At 42.2% G+C, this 22,305-nt stretch overlaps 1 protein-coding gene across 7 annotated transcripts in view; it reads right to left on the reverse strand.

The window, feature by feature from the left end:
• ABCG2 (ATP binding cassette subfamily G member 2 (Junior blood group)) overlaps positions 1 to 22,305 on the reverse strand; it is a 224,180-nt gene that overhangs the window by 107,753 nt on the left and 94,122 nt on the right. Inside the window, exon 1 of one of the 7 annotated variants that reach the window (XM_030190668.1) lies at positions 20,716 to 20,795. The exons of 4 other annotated variants lie outside the window; for them this stretch is intronic. The gene's annotated coding sequence lies outside the window, so the exon portion shown is untranslated. Of the gene's footprint in view, positions 1 to 6,543; positions 6,585 to 10,689; positions 10,908 to 20,715; positions 20,796 to 22,305 lie in introns of those variants that run through there. 2 more of the 7 variants (XM_030190669.1, XM_030190670.1) reach the window with 2 other exon arrangements.

A 22,305-nucleotide genomic window follows, 5' to 3' on the forward strand; every position in this document is an offset into this window, starting at 1 on the left:
GTTCCTAGTTACCTTCTTTCCTATTTTATTGCTTTGCAGCTTCCTCCAGAATTAAGAGATGTGATAGTGCAAATTTTTTCACCTATCCTTCAGTAAAGGCGACTAATGTTCTTCAAAAAATCTTTGGCTGTTCAAACTGCTAGAGGAAGGATATTGCTGGAATGTTTTTATTTTCTCAATCCTATCTTTTATTTAGAAGAAAAGGTCAAAGCATTTTTCTTCAAGAAATTTGTATTACAGGCTTGAGGTGCAATTTTTTTAATTGGTTTATGTAATTCCCAGAGGATTGTTTTGGTTTTCTTGGTATCTGTGATCTGCTTAGAACTGAAAGGTGGTAGCGAGATACAAGTCAAGATGCTAATGTTAATGTTAGTGTCATCTGCAAATTTAATCACCTCACTTGTCATTCTGATTTTCAGATCATTTATAAACACATTAAATAGCACCGGTACCAGTAGAGATCCCTCTGGCACTCCATATTCATCCTCCTCCATTGAGAAAAATGGCCATTTAAACCTGCCCTCTGCGGAGGTTCCTAGCAATATGGGGGGCATACATAAACACTATATCGCCTAAGGCGAGAAGTCATATCTTGAATAGACTTCCTTGGAACCAGTGAAGAGAATTTGAATTTGAGCAATGCTCGGGGAGGGGAGGGGGAGGTTTTGGGAGATAGGGAAGAAGAACTACTACTACTACTTAGCATTTCTATAGCGCTGCCAGGGTTACGCAGCGCTGTACAAGTTTAAACATGGGGAAGGACAGTCCCTGCTCAACAGAGCTTACAATCTAAAGGTAAAAACTATGTAGTCAGTGTAGGTATCAGGAATGGGAAGGTGGTTAGCACCAAAAGCAAGGGAGAAGAGATGGGCCTTGAGTAAGGACTTGAAAATGGGCAGCGAGGGCGCATGGCGTATGGGCTCAGGAAGAGCTTTGGGTTAGAAAGATTAAAGACAAGTTTTGGTCTTGTTAATTAGGATTTCCTATTGTTTATATTACCCGTGTTTCAATATGTACCATGGTGTTACCTTCTGTTACAAGGAAGTTTCTGGTTGATATATGCTAATATCATTATGTAGCTATAGAAGCATAACAATTTGAGAAGGGGGGGATGGGGGGGAAAAAGTTGTTAAACCACAAATCTGATGGCTGTGTTGCACTATCTTTAACCCTGTTACATGAGAGGTTATTACCGTGCTGTTTAAGTTTATATTTATATGGTTTATTGCCTTTGTATTATGTCATCAATAAAAACATTGAAATATAAACCTGCCCTCTATTTTTTGCCCAATAACCAATTCCTAATCCACAGAAAGACATTGCTTTCTATCCCACGACATTTTAATTCCCTCAGGAATCTCTCATGAGGAACTCTGTCAAAAGCTTATTGGCACTAATTAGATTTAATTGGGTGCTACATGTGTAAAGTTAGGTTTAGGATCTGTGACTAAAATTTACATGCTGCCTGAAAAAAAAAGGGTGCAGAAAGGGGACGTCATGAGCATTTCGGGGGCCTGGTTTTGAGTTACACATGTAATTACAGAATAAGAGTGCTCCTTGAGTAAATTTAGGATGTGGGCATTTGCACCACGTTTTCGTTGGTGGAAATGGTCATGCCTAAATTAACACGAGAGTCTAACCCTGAAGCGCTATTCTATAAACCAGGTCAAACTTTAGGCACTGCTTACAGAATATCACTTAAGCAGGGTTTTTTCAACACCGAATTTTTAGGTGTCATTTACTGAATCTAGCCCTATGGGGCCCTTTTACTAATGTGCATTAAGCATTTAACGTGTGGTTAATGTACAGAAACAGGTTTTGCAGTAGTTTGCCTGTTTCCACATATTAAACCATGGATATTAATATAACTTTTTTATTATTATTATTTTTCTGTCAGGAGTATGATATGGGTGGGGAATGAGTGTGGAAGCATTATCCAGGCACCATGCTGCACTTACCACACACTAACTGGATAACATACTGTTAACGGAGGTACACTTACCACTAGAGAATGACACGGGGATAAAATCTGTCCCCGTGGGTTCTGTCTCCGTCCCCACCGGCCCAGTCTCCGCCCCCACAGGTTCTGTCCTCATCCCCGTGGGTTCTGTTCTCATCTGCAGAAGCCTCGAACACTTCAAACACTTATGATTTTATATTTAAATCTTTTTATTAAAGTAGAAAAAGGAATATGCTGTGTAACTGTTGTGTTTAAATTACAAATAGAAAAAAAAATATTGTCGTCTGCATCAAACATAAACAACAGTCCAGTTGATTAACAGGCTTCAAAGTAGAAAGTGACATGGGGACAAAGTTTGTCCCTGTCCTCACAGACTTGTCCCCATCCCTGCCACCGTGGTTACTACGGGTCCCCATCCCCGTGTCATTCTCTACTTACCACCTCTTAAATAGGAGGTGATAAGTGCCTCTGTATTAACTCTGCATAATGCCGCACAGTAACGTCAACATTTGTGCACTGCCTGAATAGGGAAAACTAGGGAACGCCCCTTCAAGGTGTCATGTTAGATCTGGGTTTTGAGCTCGGTAAAATCCTGTGTTACGGCACACACTTAACTCATACATATCTAACAAAAGAAAATCCACGGTTATAATCTACATATACCACGCAGAAATGCTAATGAACCCTTCCCTGGCCACCTGTTCTCCAAAAGCTTAAATGAAAAAGTAAGTCTCTAATAAGGTCTTAAATGTTTTTCAAATTTGCCTCACACTCTAAATGATACTGGAATTTTATTCCATAACACTAGAGCAAAAAAAAAAAAAAAAAAAAAGCACATTAATATGTGGATTCTCAGTGTCCTTTTGCTATTGATGGGACCACCAGTCTATAGTCCTGTAGTGATCTTAATAATTAGAACCTTGCAAGTAATATATATTAAAAAAAAAAAAAGTTAACACAAATGTTTAAAGTAACATCCTGAATAATATAGCACCAATCTAATGTAACTGTAGTATTCTAAAAGAGTTTAAAAACAAACTTCCAATTTAAACAAATTGTACTGTTCAATGTTTTTGTTTGGTTTTCTTTAATAGCTGAGGGTTCTAATGTCAACATTTGGAATACAATGCAAAAGTATTACACTAAAAAACATGCTGCCCTTTCAGCACCACTTATCCACTTGTGCTGACTTGATTTCTAAGATTGAAATTATTACATATGATGATCCAATCAAAACTCTTCTGGAAGGATGAAAAATATTTACATCTTGTCTACCACATGTTCATACTTACTGTGGACATGATGCTAAAGTATGACAATTAATTATTTGAGTAAACTATTAGCTTCCATTAATTTAAATCAAGTGACTACTGTGTACTCCTAATATGGTTGAGAAATTTATCATTTTCAATGACAATGTCAAGATTACAATAATTTTCAATGTTTAAGTGGTTTTTCTTGCTGTTATCCGCAATGAACCAGTAATTTGAAAACTGCACAATACACAAAATGACTTGTACTGTACTGAAAAAAATTAATATCTCTCTATATAAAAGGCAAAACCAACGTTCTATGAAGCCTCCAGCCGGAAGTGTGAAGGGGGCGAGATATCCGGTTTCCCTATGAGTGTCTGCCCCGCCCTCTCTGTAACACAGTCAGTGAAGGAAAACAGCAGAGCACGAAATCAAATCACTGGCTCTGTAACAGTGAAGGACTCAGAGGGGGGAGGGGAAAGAGGCCAGAGGGCAGGGACACACACACTCCCACATGCACACAGAAGAAAACATTGCTAGCCCCCCCCCCCCCCCCCCCCCGTTTCATTTGCATCAGAAACAGGGCTTTTTTACTAGTGCTCTTATAAAAGTTAGGTGCAATTATTTATTTACAGCACTTATATCCCACAATTTCCCACCCAAGGGTAGGCCCAATCTGGCTTTAAGTAAGCAAAGTCTCTCTTGGTACATTTTGGTGCTCATTTTCAAAGCACATATGTTACTATGGGGCTCATTTTCGAAAGAGAAAAGTGACATATCATAAAGCAGCATGAGGATGTTTTTTTCTCACAAAAACGTCCAAATTCGTATTTTCGAAACCTACTTTTCAGACATTTTTCTATGCTGTTCTTCTGCAGAGTGTCCTAATCTCAAGGGGGCGTGTCGGGAGCATGTTAAGAGCAGGATTTGGGCATTCCTAAGACTTGGACATTTTTCAGCCACAATGGAATAAAAAACAAAACTATCCAGGACTAAAACTAAGATATTCTGAGCAAAACCTTTTTTTATAACGAATGACACAAATAGGTGCCCTAAATGACCAGATGACCACTGGAGGGAATAAGGGGTGACCCCCAATGGTCACTGACCCCCTTCACCTGCCAAAAATATTAATACAAGTATGACTTACCAGCCTCTATGACAGCCTCAGATATTAAAGTCAGGTCTATTAGAGCAGCATGCAGGTCCCTGGAGTAGTATAGTGGTTGATGGAGTGCAAATTGGAGTGGGGGACTCAGGTCCCTATCCCCCTCTACCTGTCATGTGGTGGAAACTGTGGCCCCTCCCAAAGTCACCAAAACCTTACTGTACCCATATATAAGTGCCCCCTTCACCCATAAGGGCTATGGTAGTGAACAGTGTGGGTAGTAGGTTTCAGATGAGTTTTGGAGCATTTTTATAAAGTGACAGAAGTGCCCTGTAGGGTACCGCAGTGCTCTCCTGGGATTTCTGTGGGACTAGTCTACTAAAAATGCTGGCTCCCGATACATCCCAATGACATGAATCTCTATGTTTTGCACTTATTAATTTATTTTTCTTTTTAAATGGACCAAAAAAACAATGTCCAGAGCAATAAACCTTATTCAAAACAGTATTTCCGGGGGGGGGGGGGGGGGGGGGGGGGGGGGAGATAGACCTTTTTCTTTTTTGAAAATGACCTTCTTTCCTATTTGGATTTTGCACGTTTTATGCAAAACGTCCAAAGTCGGACTTGGACGTCATATCAAAAATGCCCCTCCACGTAACTATGTAAGACTACTTTGAACCTCAATATACTAATAAAATTTTGATGCAAAGAGGATTCCTTTCTAAGAACAAATATGTGAATTTCTGCAAGTATAAATCCAACACTTACTACATAACGTTCTGGAGACCACAGTTTCAAAAAGATATAATAAACAGGTTGGAGTTGGTACAGAGGGCGGCTACTAAAATGGACAGTGGTGTTCATCATAAAACTCATCAATCTACTACATTTCTTTGAGGGGGTGAATAAATATGAGGATAAAGGTGAGACAGTTGATATTGTGTATCTGGAGTTTCAAAAGGAATTTGACAAAGTACTTCATGAACGACTCCCAAGGAAATCAGAAAGTCATGGGATACGAGGTAATGTCCTACTGTGGATTAAGAACTGGTTAAAAGATAGAAAACAGAAAGTAGAGTTAAATGGTCAGTATTCTCAATGGAGAATGGTAGATAGTAGGGTTCCCTAGGGGTCTGTGCTGGGACCATTGCTTTTTAACATATTATTATTTATTTATTGCATTTGTATCCCACATTTTCCCACCTTTTTGCGGGTTCAGTGTGGCTTACATATTCATAAATGATCTAGAGTTGGGAATAACTAGTAAGGTAATTAAATTTGCCGATGACACAAAATTATTCAAAGTTGTTAAATCACACTGGAGAGGAAAGAATTTGTAACTTCCAGTTATATGTTATTGGGGGGGGGGGGGTGCTGGAGAGCAGAAGGATGGCATGGGGTACTCAAAATTGGGCTAGGTTAACCTGTTAACATTGTAAAAAATGGTGACAGTTGCTACTTTTTATATGAGAAGTCGTATTGTTGTTATACATGGTTTGTGGTACTTGTTCAACAATAAAAAAATGTTTGAACAAAGTTGTTAAATCACAAGAGGACTGTGAAAAGTTGCAAGAGCAGCTTACGAGACTGGGAAATTGGGCATCCAAATGACAGATGACACTTAGGGCCTTATTCTATAAAGGTTACACTCCTAAATTTATGCTCCTTATTTAGGAGTGTAAATTTAGGAGCATAACCTTTATAGAATAAGACCCTTAGGGGCCCTTTTACTAAGCAGCGGTAGGACTAAAGCACAGATAGCGCACAACAAATTGATCCTATTGCAGGTGTAGCGCTGGCGCCCTCCAGTAGTTTCAAAGTTGGTGTGCGCTGTTTCCTGTGGTAGAAAATATTTTCTAATTTCTACTGGGGAGGGGGGGGGAGTGTTCCTGGTGGTAATCGGCAGCAAGCCCACAGTGGCGAGCAGTACCTGTTTACCTTACGAGTAGTGTGTGAGCCTTTACCACTAGGTCAATGGGTGGCAGTAAGTGCGCAGGCAGTAAATAACCATGCACTACTTTTAATTTTAGCGGACAGCCATTTACTACCCTCATTATGACAAGCCCTTTTTCTCAGCTGCGGTAAAAAATGACCCAATGCGCACCAATTTCATGCGTCCAAATTACTGTAGGCCAGTTTTTACCACTGCTTTGTACAAGGACCCCTCAATGTCAGCAAGTGCAGTGATGCATGTAAGAAACAGAAACCCAAACTACAGCTACCTGATGCAAAGTTCCACACTAGGAGTCACTGCCCAGAAAAAAAGATCCAGTTGATATGTTGAAACCCTCTGCTCAGTGTGCAGTGGCAGCTAAGAAAGCAAATAGAATGTTAGGAATTATTAGGAAAAGAATAGATAATAAAACTGAAAACATTGTACAATGTCTTTATATCACTCCATGGTCCGACCACACCTTGAATATTGTGTGCAATTCTGGTCACTGCATCTCAAAAAAGATAGCAGAATTAGAAAAGGTGCACAGAAGGGAGACAAAAATAATAAAGGAGATAGGATGATTTCCTTATGAGGAAAGGCTACAGTGGTTAGGGCTCTTCAGCTTGGAGAAGAGACAGTTGAGGGGAGATATGACAGAGGTCTATAAAATACTGAGGAGTGGAATTGGTAGATGTGAATCACTTGTTTACTCTTCCAAAAATAAAAGGACTAGGGGGTATGCAATGAAGCTACTAATTAGTAAATTTAAATCAAATCAGAGACAATATTTCTTCACTCAAGGTGTTAATTAAACTCTGGAATTCGTTGCCAGAGAATGTGGTAAAAGCAGTTAACTTAGCAGGTTTAAAAAAAGGTTTGGATAATCTCCTAAAAGAAAAGTCTATAAGCCATTATTAAGATGGACTTGGGAAAATCCACGGCTTATTTCTAGAATAAGCAGCATAAAATCTGTTTTACTCTTTTGAGATCTTGCTAAGTATTTGTGGCCGGGATTGGCCACTATTTGAAAAAAGACACTGGGCTTGGAGGACCTTCAGTCTGTCCCACTATGGCAATGCTTATGTTCTTATGGAGACAAAGATCTCCATATGTATACTTTGAGAGAAGGGCGATATGATAGAGACATTTAAATACCTCTATAGCATAAATACAAAGGTGAGTTTCTTTCAACAGAAAGAAAGTTCTGGAATAAGGGGGTATAGAATGAAGGTAAAAGGGGATAGACTCAGGAGTAACCAAAGGAAATATTTCACAGAAAGGGTGAAGAATGTGTGGAGTAGTCTCCCGATGGAAGTGGTGGAGATTAATCTGTATCTGAAATCAAGAAAGCTTGGAACAAGTACATAGGGATAACAGAGGGCACGGATGGGCACACTGGATAGGCCATATGATCTTTATCTGCCATCATCTTTCTATGAGTCTGGTGTGTACACAATGCATAGCACACCCCCATTATGTTTTTACAGAAAAACATATTAATCTATAGCAGGAATTCTTAAACCAGTCCTTGGTATGCACCCAGCCAGTCAAGTTTTCAGGATACTCACAATGAGCACTGTAATCTTGAAATTGTCAATGAGATAGATTTGCCTTCAATGGAGATATTGTATGCAAATGTATCTCATGCAATTTCACCATGAATATCCTAAAAGCCTGACTGATTTTATCCTAAAACATTGATGTGACATGTCTCCCTAATTCAGGTACTAAAGAACAACTCTGGAGTATATACTCAGCAGCAAAGCCACTGTTTAAACATGTAATGTAACCGTTTGAAGTTAGGTTTATTTTCAGCAACACTATGGGGGTCAATACTGTAAGTGGACACCTCCATTTAGGTGCCCCAATGCCGCACGGTGAGGGTCTACTCTAACATCCGGGCATCAAGATTCTGTTATAGAATACTAGCATAACCTGACATCTATGCACCACACAATAACACCAGCCATAGACCTGGCATAACTACAGTTGTGTAAATGTGGCAAGGACACATGTAATTGACAGCAATTCTGTAACAAGCGTAAGTAGGAGTCCTGTTCATGCATACACCCTTTGCATTTATACACTATGAGGCTTATTTTCGAAAGAGAAAAACGTCCAAATTCCGACCTAAATCGGGAGATGGACGTCTTTCTCTTGTGGGTGCCCAAATCGGTATAATCGAAAGCCGATTTTGGGCGTTTCCAACTGCACTCCGTCGCGGGAACGCATAAAGTTGACGGGGGCGTGTCGGAGGCGTGGTGAAGGCGGGACTGAGGCGTGGTTATCGGCTGAGCAGAGATGTGCGTGCTCGGCCGATAATGGAAAAAAGAAAGGCGTTTTCAGAGAGAATTTAGGTCACTTTTGTTGGACCCGTTTTTTTCACGAACAGGTCCCAAAAAAGTGCCCTAAATGACCAGATGACCACCGAAGGGAACCGGGGATGACCTCCCCTGACTCCCCCAGTGGTCACTAACCCCCTCCCACCAAAAAAAACCGAATGTTAAACACTTTTTTCCCAACTTGTAAGCCAGCCTCAAATGTCATCCCCAGCTCCATGACAGCAGTATGCAGGTCCCCGAAGTAATTTTAGTTTAGTTAGTGCTGTGCGGGACCCATGCAGAGAGGAAAAATCGGAAGAAAAAAAAAAAAAACAAGCAAGTGCAGTCAGGGACATCTAAATTACCAGGATAGTAAAAGGGGGAATCGAACCAGCAACCTCCTGATTACAAGCTCAGTGCTCTAGCCAGTGAACCACATTATTCAGGTGGTTAGATGTCCTTCCCTTTCCATTAAGTCCCTCCAAGTTTCTGTCAGCCAATCACCGCTGTTTAGCTGACACAGATGTCAGCTAAATGAGCTGTGATTGGCTGACAGAAACTTGGAGAGACTTAATGGAAAGGGAAGGACGTCTAATCAGTGGTGCACTGGCTAGAGCACTGAGCTTGTAATCAAAAGGTTGCTGGTTCAATTCCCCCTTTTACTATCTTTTAATTTGGACGTCCCTGACTGCACTTGCTTGCTTGTTTGTTTGTTTTTTCTTCTGATTTTTCCTCTCTGCATGGGTCCCGCGCAGCACCAACTAAAGTAAAATTGCTCTGGGGACCTGCATACTACTGTCATGGAGCTAGGTATGATATTTGAGGCTGGCATAGAGGCATCTCAGGGGGACCAGTGCACTACGAATGCTGGCCCCTCCCACGACCAAATGCCTTGGATTTGGTCGTTTTTGAGCTGGGACGCTTCGGTTTCGATTATCGCTAAAAAACAAAAACGCCCAGCTCAAAAAACGCCCTAATCCAATGTATTTTCGAAAAAAAAGATAGACGTCCATTTTTTTCGAAAATACAGTTCGGCCCGCCCCCTCACGGACCCGTTCTCGGAGATGGACGTTTTTACAAATGGGCGTTCGCGTTCGATTATGCCCCTCTATGTCACTTGCATGCGCCTTGTAAAATAGAGCTTATTTAATACATTTGTATCCCGCACTTTCCCACTAAAAGCAGGTTCAATGCAGCTTACATAGTATTAGGTTATAAAGAATTTTGTTAGATAAAGTAAGGAATTAAATATAACATAGGAATAGCACGGATGGGTCGGTAGAGATAGACGATAGGGGGTAGTGATAGAATGGATGGATTGGTAGGGATGGGTGATGTGGGAGATATGGTAGGCGACCTACTAGCACTTTTACACTAAGTGGTAGGATTCTATACATTTACACGTGCAAGGGGCACTAACATGGGTGCCTAGATTACAGCATTCGCCCCCTATTCATGTAAGTGCTGGCTTTGAAAATCTGCACTTTAAATGTTTAGGCTAAACATGTAATGTTAAACTTGCTATTTATCCATTGAACTCTGACAGATAAATCTGCAGGACATATAATTGTTTTTGCCATCCTCACCAGACTCAATCATGCCCCTCTCCCACACTGATACATCTGTCAGTCCTATATATAAAAGTTTCACAATAAAAAAAGGGGATCAAAATACCATTTACAAATAGAGTGATCTAAGCAAAACAATGGTATATGTATAATAGCATACAATTGTTAATTCTCGTCGTTATGAGGTCTTTTCCTCCCCATTTTTTTTTAAATAAATTTTTGAATAATTGTTTTTGAAAAATTATTCTTGAATAATCATTTATGGTCCTGAAATACGTCATAGTCCTGTATTTCCATATTGTATGCTATTATATATAAACCATTGTTTTGCTTAGATCACTATATAAAAGAGCCAAATGTATCTATATGGTTTTGGAGTGTTTTTTTAGATTTAAAAAACACCCACTTACGCAGGTAAATATAATGATTCTGAATATCAGCTTATTTCAGTCAGGTTCAAAGGGTGCAATTCTAGTCTTTTTTTTTTTTTTTAAGTTATCAAAACAACAATTACTGATTGACACAAAAATAGACCACACTTACCAAGGCAGGCTGACCTTACTTCAGGAATAGCCGGGATTCCTTCCAGCACAGTGCTGTCCTTGTTACTATGCAGGGAATCCTTATTCACACTCTATCTAAATCTGATATATGACAGGGAGTTCTGCAGCCCCCCCTGGTTCCTGTTGTCTTGTGTTGTGATCTCCCTAGTCAGGCTGGCTTAGCTTCATCTGTACTCCAGGGTTTTACTCTGCGGTTCCCTTTAGCTCTTGCAGCCAGCATAGGACTTCCCTCTCTATCAGACTCCAGGGCTGACCTTTTGTACTGCCTTAATTATTAACATCTGTCCACTGATGATAGCCAGCAGGAGCACCAGAACCGCCCACTTTCTAGACACCCCACCCTTAGGCAACCAACAGATACTTTAGTCAGCTTTTGTGAACTCGTACTTATAACTGTTCATAGAAGAAATATGATTTTCACACAGTCCTGTTTTTAGCTAAGCTTTCAGTCCTTAGTATGTGTATTTTCTGTTTTAATAATTCTCCTGTTTTTATTAGTGGTCAGGTTAGATATGATGTGTTCTTTAGTGTTTGTAATCTGTCCTATTTTATTTTGGCATTCCTTTCTTTGTTTTTCTACTTTTTTTTTTTTTTTGTAAATCACTTAGATTTGGGTTGTCCATGAGTTGGAGATTAGTCAAACTCCTGAATAAACATAAGCATAAAAAAGTAAATGAGGCTCCACATTGAGCTTCTGCACACCCTCTGGCTTCTGACAATACATTATCTCCTAATTCTATAAAAAGCAATAAAAATGCACGTGCCCAATTTGAACATGCATTTTAATTGAATGAGCTAATTAGAAGCAATTATTGGCACTAATCAGATTCAATTAACATTTATGTGCTAGTCGGAAAATAGGGTGCAGAAATGGGAGGGACAGGGGAGGATTGGGAGGGGCGTGACTTTGAATTACACGCGTAGTTATAGAATAAGGGGACCCTGTACCTAAATGAAAGAACGATCCCTGGGCTTAACCGCTATTCTATAAACTGCGCCTAAATTTAGGCATGGTTTGTAGAATACCAGTACACGCTTTTTTTTTCAACAACAATTTTTTAGGCACCATAAAATTCCCTTCTATCTGTATTTCATAGGAACATAGTAAATGTTGACAAATAAAGACCTGTACAGTCCATCCAGTCTGCCATTAAGGTGGTCAGAACTGAATGTGGCACTCTGCACAGATTCCACCTCTTCATGATTAAACACTGGAATACTTTATCTCCATCTTTCCCTACCAGTTTTGTGGCACAGACCATAGAAGTCTGCCTGGCACCAGTTCTACTGCCTAACTACTGCAGTTGCCGTTGAAGACCGCTCCAGCCTTGATCCTGATCGGTTTTAGCCATTTACAAGACCCAAACCATAGAAGTCTGCCCAACATGCGTTTTACTTCCCAACCTCTGAAACTGCCATCAAAGCTAACTCTGGTTATGAGGTCATTTAAGTTTTGCTTTAATTGGATTCCATCCTTTTTCTATATAATGTTCATCTGCATTTATCCTACACTAGTAAAAAAATATCCGTTTCTGAAGGGTAGGAAACGGGCGCTAGCAAGGCCATCCCCCACCGTGCCTCGGTGTTGCAGACTCTGCCCTCCCTCCGTTTTCACCCCCCCCCCCCCCCGTCGTCCTCCGCTTTACGGCCCCATGTACCCCCCTTCCGCGACCCTGTCGACCGCTCATTCATTGCGAAAACCGTCCCCCACCACCATGGATTACCTGTTCTGACAAGGGACCCCAACCCCCGTCAGCCGAAGTCGTGTGCTGGCCTTCACAGCATTGCTTCTTCAATGCTCTTCTGTTCAAGTTCCTCTGTGTGCGTCTGATATCAGACAGGGTCGTGGAAGGGGGGTACAGGGGGCCGTAACGCGGGGGGGTGTTGAAATCGGAGGGACAGCGGATTGTGGATCTGGGTGGGAGGTGCGTGAGAGGAGACGGGGTGGTCATGCTCGTCGGGTGGGGGGGGGGGGGGGGCAGGTTGGTGATGGGGCGAGCTCTGTGTTGTCCCGCTCTCTGCCACTTGCTCTGAAGTGGCAGGGAGCGGTGCACTGACAGCTGATTCCCAGGCAGGTGGAGGAGTACTCTTCCCCTTGCTTTGGAATCAGCTGTCACTGATGTCAGTGCGTGCCTGCCTAGCAGACCACCTCCGAGGGAGGCACGGTCCTAGGCACATTAGAACATTGGAGGTGAGAATTATTATATAGGATACTCTTGAATTCTATCACCAGTTTTTTTCTTCACAACCTCCCATGGGAGGGCATCCAGACATCCACCACGCTTTCTGGGAAAAAGTATTTCCTGATATTGCTCCTAAGTCTCCCACCCTGAAACCCCAATTCATGACCTCCAAAATTCAAACTTGAGACCAACAAACTTTCATGCCTCAATTTCCCGCTGGAACTAACCACCCAAACCCCAGGCAATTAGGTTTGAGAACCCTTTATATATAAAGACAAACTGTAGACCTCACAGTATACCCTAAAGAAAGCCACAGCATAATTATAGACTTTTACTTCACTTTTCCAGAGCAGCCCAAAGAAACAATAAAACAATGCAATTTAAAATGGATAAAAACTACCATTAACTATAAGCTAACAGTGAAAGGTCTGCTAGCCCTGGCATGTTCTCCAAATGAGGAATGAGCCAGCAACAGAACTGCTCATGATACATTTCATTCTATTTTTCATACCTGCTGGCTTTTCACATTGATCACTGTTTGGCTACACATGCAGAACTGAGCACAAGTTAATTTTTTACTTGCAGAAATCTATGAGAAATATTCTGTGCATTAATAAACCAAGTGAGAGGAGTTCAGTGACATGAGGAGCAAAGGTTGTGAGTAGGAAGTGCACCACTGCTATTTCCAAGTTCAGAGAACAAGTGGAGCAAAATGAAGATATTATAAAACTCTGTGATCCTCCTATACCCCTTCCCTCCCAACAATTCTTGCCAGATACAGCCTGACCTCATTAGATATTAGAGCTCAGAAGCTGGGGTCACATCTAGCTGGTACCTGATAGGGAATCCCATAAGATTCTCTGGGATGCAGATGGCAAAGGCAAATCTATGCTGTATTCTAGAGAGAAAAGGTCAAAGGCACCATGACCAGGCCAAAAGCACTTAACCCTCAACATCCAGAAACAGGCAGAATTAGGATAGGGGGAGAAAACAAAACTCATGAGGATCTAATAAAAAATAAAGCAAAGTCAATGCTAAAGCTGCTCACCAGTTAAGCACTTTTTTGGCTGAATATACACTTATGTTTTGCTAAGTGCACAATTTTTACTTTTATTATTGATGCATTTCTGTTTGGCTTAAAGTGGCAGGTTAAAAAAAAACCCTATATTAAATTAAACTAATTAAATTGTGCCCTCAGCTAAAAAAGATGAATAACACCTAAATCCTTAAGTTTGGTCCATTTGCAAAATACCACCTGCAGTATTTTCCTTCTTTGCATACTGTTTCCCAGGGTAGATAAAGGGGGGGGGGGGGGGGTTTGCACAATGAGATCAACTGCCTTGAGTAGCCTAGCTAAAGCTGAAGGATGCACCGCCTACTAGTGGCTTTTTAGGCCCCCTTTATTACCTCAGGTACTAATCTATAGCTGGGGTTATCAAGATGTTATTTTACCACAGGTCTCACTTTATGCAATAGGACCTAGTTATTACTAACAATTTGGTGACACTAGTGGTTAAGACTGTAAGCCCTGTGGGGATATAGAAATATCTATTCTACCCGAATATAAATTCACTTTGTGCTACAAATGCAAAGGTGTGAGCTAAATCCAAATAAATGTTAGTAATGATACACCATCTTCCATCGATCACGTAAAGGATCGGGTACATGCACTGAGCTTTGCGCAAAATAGATCAGGATGGGCTAGAGTGGGTTTCAACATCATCTCCAGTAGTTGGAAAGTAGGGCTAGTGCCAGGCAGACTTACGGTCTGAGCCCAGATTCATATCATATGCTATGAGTGCAAGTGCTATATATCTCAGTGGGGGAGAAGACATCATAAAGTGGAATTTAGCAAGTAAAATGTTGTAATACTATAGGATTGGTGGTTAAATAATGAATTGATAATGTAACTGTTGGGGCAGACTGGATGGACCATGCAGGTCTTTACCTGCCGTCATTTAGTATGTTACTATCAGGAGTATTTTCAAAGCATTTAGACTTACAAAGTTATGTGGAGGGGCATTTTCGATATGACATCTAAGTCGGACTTTGGACATTTTGCACTAAACATCCAAAATCCAAATAGGAAATATGGCCATTTTCGAAGAGCAAAACGTCTTTTTTTTTTTTTTTTCAAAATAAGTTTGTAACAAAGTTTTGTGCTTCTTGCGCTTATCTTTTCAGGCCACTTTCAAAAAAAAAAAAAAAAACATACAATGAAAAACATATAAAATCAAGACATTGGGATATAGGAGGGGCCAGAATTTTTAGTATGCTGGTCCCCCTTGACATCCTAGGAGAGAAATGGGGCACTGCTGTGACCTTCATATAAATACTCTCAGGTACACATCTCACTGTTGCTCCCTTATCTTGTCTGCTGAGCCTTCCAAAACCCACCACCCCCAACTGTACACCACTACAATACCCATTACGGGTGAAGGGGGCACCTACATTTATTTTACAGCTTTTGATTTACTGCAATAGGCATCTATATGTGGGTACAGTGGGTTTCTAGTGAGTTCTTGAGGGATCACAGTTTCCACCACAAGTGTTAACAGGGTTGGAGGAGTATCGGCCTAGGTTCACCTGTCTACTGTGAACCACCACTACAGTACTCCAGGGATGTGCATAATGCTCTAATGGACCTGTCTATCACATCTGAGGCTGGTAAGTACTATTTGTAGTCACATTTTTGGAGAGTAAGGGTGGGGGGGCTCATCCCTAATTTCTTCCAGTGGTCATCTGGTCAACTAGGGCACCTTTTTGTACTTTATTTGTTCTAAAAACAGGTCTAGACCAAAGCGTTTAGATTTTCACCCTGGACGTTTTTGTTTTGTTCCATTATGACTGTAAAACGTCCAAGTGTTAGGCACACCCTAAGCCCACTTTTGAAACACCCCCAACATACCCCCTTGTGATTTAGAAGTACTGCACACAAATTGCATAGTATAGAAAACTGATGTTGCCTGCCTTTGGGAAAAACAGGTCAAGGCCTGTTTCTGATAACAAGGCCTTAATAAAAATCACCAAGGCTTGTCTTAAAAGGTTGCAACCGATTGCAGCAACACAGTTGTTTGTGAGCCTGACAGAGTTACAGATCCTGATGAAAGAATTGCCCAAGGTGCAAGAGCAACTGAAACTTAATAATGATGAAAGGATTGATAAGGAAGGTGCAAGACACCAGGTGGACAGGCCAGAGTGAGAAGTTGTGGTTAGTAATGACGTACAAAGGGATGGATGACAGTGGGCCAGGTGTTGAAAAACAGAACTTAGGAGGGGATTGAGCGAGGCTATGGTCAATATTGCAATAACGGTTAAAACTGAGAAATGCAGACATATTTGACTATAATTGAATTTAATAGTTAACCATGTATTAAAAAGAGTATTTAAGACTGACAGCTGAACAGTAGATGAAGAAATTCTGTACGCCTGAGACAGGCTTGTTTTGCGGTCAGATCTTCTTCCATATGAGAAATACTGATTTGCTTGTGCTAATATTAATCCTCTGACTTATTCTGTATTATCCGCTTTTTGGTGAGTAATAAACGAGATAATATTTCTCATATTACTCATTATATCCTGTTTGAAGTCTTCTTATTTCTTAAGAGTAAGTGCACTTAGAATCTTGCAGCCTTGGGTAATCCATTCAGTTTCAAGGGAGCGTGACTGGTCCACTGCTTGGAAGAATGGAAATACCCTAAAATAATAAATAAAATAGATAGATGTTTGCGAAAAAAAATACCGATTTGGACATTTTGAGAAAAAAAAGTGTGTCCGAATGGTGCTCTATGACACTTTTTGGACATTTTTCTCTTTGAAAATGAGCCCCATAGTAACCTACAGAACTTTTGTAAGTCTAAATGCTTTGAAAATGAGCCCTTGTGTCATGTACCATTAAAAAAAAAACACAAACCTGTGTAAAATGTATTTGTGAGCCTTTATTTTTGGCCACGTCTGTGGGTAGCTTTTAACCTAGTTGTTTTTATCCACAAATAAGGCAACTGTACAAACTAGGTGCTAACACTTTGAATACTAGCATATCTGCGTGTACATGCATACTTGTGTGTATATATGCTGGTATGCTACCTAAGCACTATTCTGGACCAATGTGCGTAACCTGTATAGCTCATAAATGCAAAGTGTATACAGAGGCAGATCATAGGCAGGACTGTCACCTATGCACGTAACTTGCAGAACAGCAGTTGCGTAGCCCATCCAGTAGCAACACACCTATGATGTGACTGGCAGGGATCCCCAAGCCCCACCAGCCAAAAACTCCCAACAACTGTCCCTCCTGCATACCTTGTAAATAGCAGATCTTTGCCTGCAGCAAGCAGTGACCGATACATAGTTCTCGCACAGCCTTCCCTCTGACATGTTCCCGCCGATGCAAAAACAGGACGTTGCATCATGGGAAGGCTGTGTGGCCAACATGAGCAGTGTGTATAAGTTTCTGCTCACTACTGGTGGAAATCTGCAATTGTAAAGGTATGCGGGAGAGGGGAGGGATGTTTGAGAGACCATATGGCATGCAGGTGAGAGGAGAGACCAAATTACCTCTTCTGCCCATCCATCTTGGGCCCAGGCCCACCCAAAATTGTGTGTCTGGCTAAGCCCCTGCAAAACAGTGTAAGTTACTCATGTCCCTGCAGCACCTAAGCACTAGCACTTACATCAGCTCTATAGATGGAGTAAGTGCAAGTGTAAAAATTTTAGACTTGCCAATACAGGATTACACTAGTATTCTATAGCAGAACCTAAGCGCCTATGTTCTCTTGAGAACAGACTGCTGCGCTCTCTCAGAGAGGCTACAGAATTGTCCTCATACTGTTTATGGGTGAATTTTAACCTGGCTGTTTTTATTATATGTATAAATTGTTTGTTTTCTATGCCCAGGATCACTGGGCATTTTACTCATTTACTTTAGCAAATCACCACAGTAGACGTGCTAGAGCCACAGGTGGACCACAGCCCACCCATTCTGGGCTCAGGACCACCCACAATCAGCCAACTCCCTTGCTGTGGCTGGCAAGGATTCCCAAACCCTGCCATCTGAAGACCTCCTCCTCTGGTCCCGGCAACTAGAACTCTCCATGCGTAGAAAGGGTGAGTGGCGACAGTGGCAGCAGCAGCAGCAGCTTGGGGACACTGCCATCAGCTACAGAGCTTGGGAGAGTTCTGGCTGCTGGACCAGAGGAAGTGGTCTTCAGCTGGGTGGGTTGGGATTACCTGCCAGCTCAGGTATTTACAGTGGGGGAAATAAGTATTTGATCCCTTGCTGATTTTGTAAGTTTGCCCACTGACAAAGACATGAGCAGCCCATAATTGAAGGGTAGGTTATTGGTAACAGTGAGAGATAGCACATCACAAATTAAATCCGGAAAATCACATTGTGGAAAGTATATGAATTTATTTGCATTCTGCAGAGGGAAATAAGTATTTAATCCCTCTGGCAAACAAGACCTAATACTTGGTGGCAAAACCCTTGTTGGCAAGCACAGCGGTCAGACGTCTTCTGTAGTTGATGATGAGGTTTGCACACATGTCAGGAGGAATTTTGGTCCACTCCTCTTTGCAGATCATCTCTAAATCATTAAGAGTTCTGGGCTGTCGCTTGGCAACTCGCAGCTTCAGCTCCCTCCATAAGTTTTCAATGGGATTAAGGTCTGGTGACTGGCTAGGCCACTCCATGACCCTAATGTGCTTCTTCCTGAGCCACTCCTTTGTTGCCTTGGCTGTATGTTTTGGGTCATTGTCGTGCTGGAAGACCCAGCCACGACCCATTTTTAAGGCCCTGGCGGAGGGAAGGAGGTTGTCACTCAGAATTGTACGGTACATGGCCCCATCCATTCTCCCATTGATGCGGTGAAGTAGTCCTGTGCCCTTAGCAGAGAAACACCCCCAAAACATAACATTTCCACCTCCATGCTTGACAGTGGGGACGGTGTTCTTTGGGTCATAGGCAGCATTTCTCTTCCTCCAAACACGGCGAGTTGAGTTCATGCCAAAGAGCTCAATTTTTGTCTCATCTGACCACAGCACCTTCTCCCAATCACTCTCGGCATCATCCAGGTGTTCACTGGCAAACTTCAGACGGGCCGTCACATGTGCCTTCCGGAGCAGGGGGACCTTGCGGGCACTGCAGGATTGCAATCCGTTATGTCGTAATGTGTTACCAATGGTTTTCGTGGTGACAGTGGTCCCAGCTGCCTTGAGATCATTGACAAGTTCCCCCCTTGTAGTTGTAGGCTGATTTCTAACCTTCCTCATGATCAAGGATACCCCACGAGGTGAGATTTTGCGTGGAGCCCCAGATCTTTGTCGATTGACAGTCATTTTGTACTTCTTCCATTTTCTTACTATGGCACCAACAGTTGTCTCCTTCTCGCCCAGCGTCTTACTGATGGTTTTGTAGCCCATTCCAGCCTTGTGCAGGTGTATGATCTTGTACCTGACATCCTTAGACAGCTCCTTGCTCTTGGCCATTTTGTAGAGGTTAGAGTCTGACTGATTCACTGAGTCTGTGGACAGGTGTCTTTCATACAGGTGACCATTGCCGACAGCTGTCTGTCATGCAGGTAACGAGTTGATTTGGAGCATCTACCTGGTCTGTAGGGGCCAGATCTCTTACTGGTTGGTGGGGGATCAAATACTTATTTCCCTCTGCAGAATGCAAATAAATTCATATACTTTCCACAATGTGATTTTCCAGATTTAATTTGTGATGTGCTATCTCTCACTGTTACCAATAACCTACCCTTCAATTATGGGCTGCTCATGTCTTTGTCAGTGGGCAAACTTACAAAATCAGCAAGGGATCAAATACTTATTTCCCCCACTGTATATTTTGCTTTAGTGTGGGCATGGGTAGGAGAGCAGGTAGAAATTTGGTGCCCACCCAAAATCGGACATCTGCCTATGCCAGTGGAGTAGATGATTTACTAACATTTTTTTAATTTAAATAATTTCAAAAGACTAACAAGTGGGAATTGTTCTGTGCTCCTAAATTGCTGTCAGTTCAGCCCTCCAGGCATGCACAGAGCCTTCAACCCCCCAACAACAACTTCTCCCCAGGTAAGAGCTTAAGTCAAATCCCGATTGCTCTTGCGTTCCAGCGTGGATAAATTTACTTTTTTCCCCAGTGAAACCAGCCACTTTACTAGAAGGCCAAAGTTTTTAAAAAAAAAAAGAGGGGCCTTCCAAGTTCCAGGAGCGAGATGATCAGTGCCAAGGCATCCTATCCTCAGAGCAGCCAGCTAGGTTCAGAGAGGACATTTCTACTACAAAGGAAATGAACACGTGGAAAAAGAGGGAGTACTCTTCTCTGGCTTTAAATTCCAGAAAATATCAGAGCTATAAAACTTGAGGTTCCCTTGCTCTGTCAGTATCATTTCTAAGGAGCATTTCCTGGCTGCAGCAGATGTTCAAGTGGCCCCTGGCCACCACGGGATGAAATGATGTAAAACAGTTCCTCTGTCTTCATCGACACTCACCGCCCAGAACAGCAATGATTTGTGCCGCTATTTATTTTGTACGTGAAACAGCAGCGAGCCCCTGATGTGTGCCACAGTCAATACGAACTTTTTCCTACACATTGCTAACACGGTTCCTCATATCCAGGAATTACTCTAAATATCTTATTGTACTGCAAATTTTGTCGTTTCATGTTTTACTCGTGCTAATTAGGAGGACATGCATAAGTACTAGACACAGCGGAAAGTTTTGAAGTGTGTTAATTTATACAGATACAATACCACGAATAATGGGGGTCTCTTTGTACGCCCTTCAATCACCCTCCCGTCAAACGTACGCTCTGTACTTACGATCCACCGCTGCAACTGCTCTAACTCTTCGTTCTTTCTTTAGCGACCCGAATCACGATTCTCCGGCTAGAATTCCAAATACTTCTAAAAGCTGCGCGCCGCCCGGGAAAAGCTAATAGCCAGCACGTGCGGCGCTCCCTGTGACGTCACAGGCCCGTTAGATTACTATCTACTGAGCCAAGAAAGTTGTTATAGTGAGCTGTAGCCTGTGACAGCTCGCTTTCTTATTTCTCCACGGTTGCTTTTATGTCACTGCAGTGGCTGACATCTCTCTCTGCTTATTACTTGTTAATAGGTTAGATCTGTATGGCCCCTTTCATTCTGATAAGACTCAAACAGCCATTCTGCCACCTCTGGAGTAGACTTGATGTGCACCAATGCTTCCAAAGGAGCAAGGGAAGAAGGAAGATTATAGCTATTTATTAATCCAGCCTAAATTGAGTCACACAGAAATACTAATGGGGGTTGGTAGTCGGTTTTTAATGCAATAGGGGTTAACCTAATTAAAAAACAACAACAACAAATGCATCCTTAATATAGCTGGGTTGCACAAACTAGTAATAACTGTTACTCTGAGGAGCTGCTGGTCTGTTGGTGTGCAACCTAGCTATATTAAGGATGTGTTTTTTGTTGGTTTCTTTTTGTTTTTTGATTAGGCTGACCCCTGCTGCATAAAAAAAACTACTACCAATCCCCACACCTTTACAACAAAATGCTTCCAGACCACACCCAAACCCTCTGCCCCTCTCTTGCAATACCAATTTATCTTCAAGGGCCAGGATATATCCTGTCACTCTTTTCCCAAAGCCAAAGGTATGGCTACTGCAGTAGCTGGTCAAAATAGCCCCAACAAAAAAACAAACAAAAAAGCCCATGACAAAACAGTCCCCAGCAAATCAGTCCCTGACAAATGAGCCCCCCAAGGGCCCACCCCTAAGTATTTTACCTGTTCTGCTCCTCCTCCTGCTGCTGTAAGTCTTTCTGAGTCCTGCTGCTGCTTTGAGACAAGGTAGGTCTCCTCTTTGCCTCCCATTTCAGTTCTGACTGTCCAGAATGTCTCCCTCTTCCTCCTGCCTACCTTGCTCGGTCCAGGATCTCCCTTGCCCTCCTCCCACCCCGGTGATCCAAGAACGTTGTAGGATTCCTGGGGAGGGGGGAGCTAAGAAAGATACCAGATCGCAGAGGGTAGGCAGGAGGGAAAGGGAGCCATGCTGGACTATGTTGGGAGGTGGATGGAAAGGTAGGGTAAGAGATGAGAGCTTCTCATTTTCCCCCCCAAACCCACCTCCCCGCTCCCCCCGTTTTCTATTTCTGTCGATGGCTCTCTCATTCTCCCTGTCTCCTCAGCTCGAAACCTTGGGGTCATCTTTGACTCTTCTCTCTCCTTCTCTGCTCATATCCAGCAGATTGCCAAGACATGTCGTTTCTTTCTTTACAACATCCGTAAAATCCGCCCCTTTCTTCCGAGCACTCTACCAAAACCCTCATCCACACCCTTGTCACCTCTCGCTTAGACTACTGCAATCTGCTTCTTGCTGGCCTCCCACTTAGTCACCTCTCCCCTCTCCAGTGGGCTCAAAACTCTGCTGC

This window comes from Microcaecilia unicolor, chromosome 2 (assembly GCF_901765095.1).
Source record: "Microcaecilia unicolor chromosome 2, aMicUni1.1, whole genome shotgun sequence".
In the NCBI taxonomy this organism is placed as follows: Eukaryota; Metazoa; Chordata; class Amphibia; order Gymnophiona; family Siphonopidae; genus Microcaecilia; species Microcaecilia unicolor.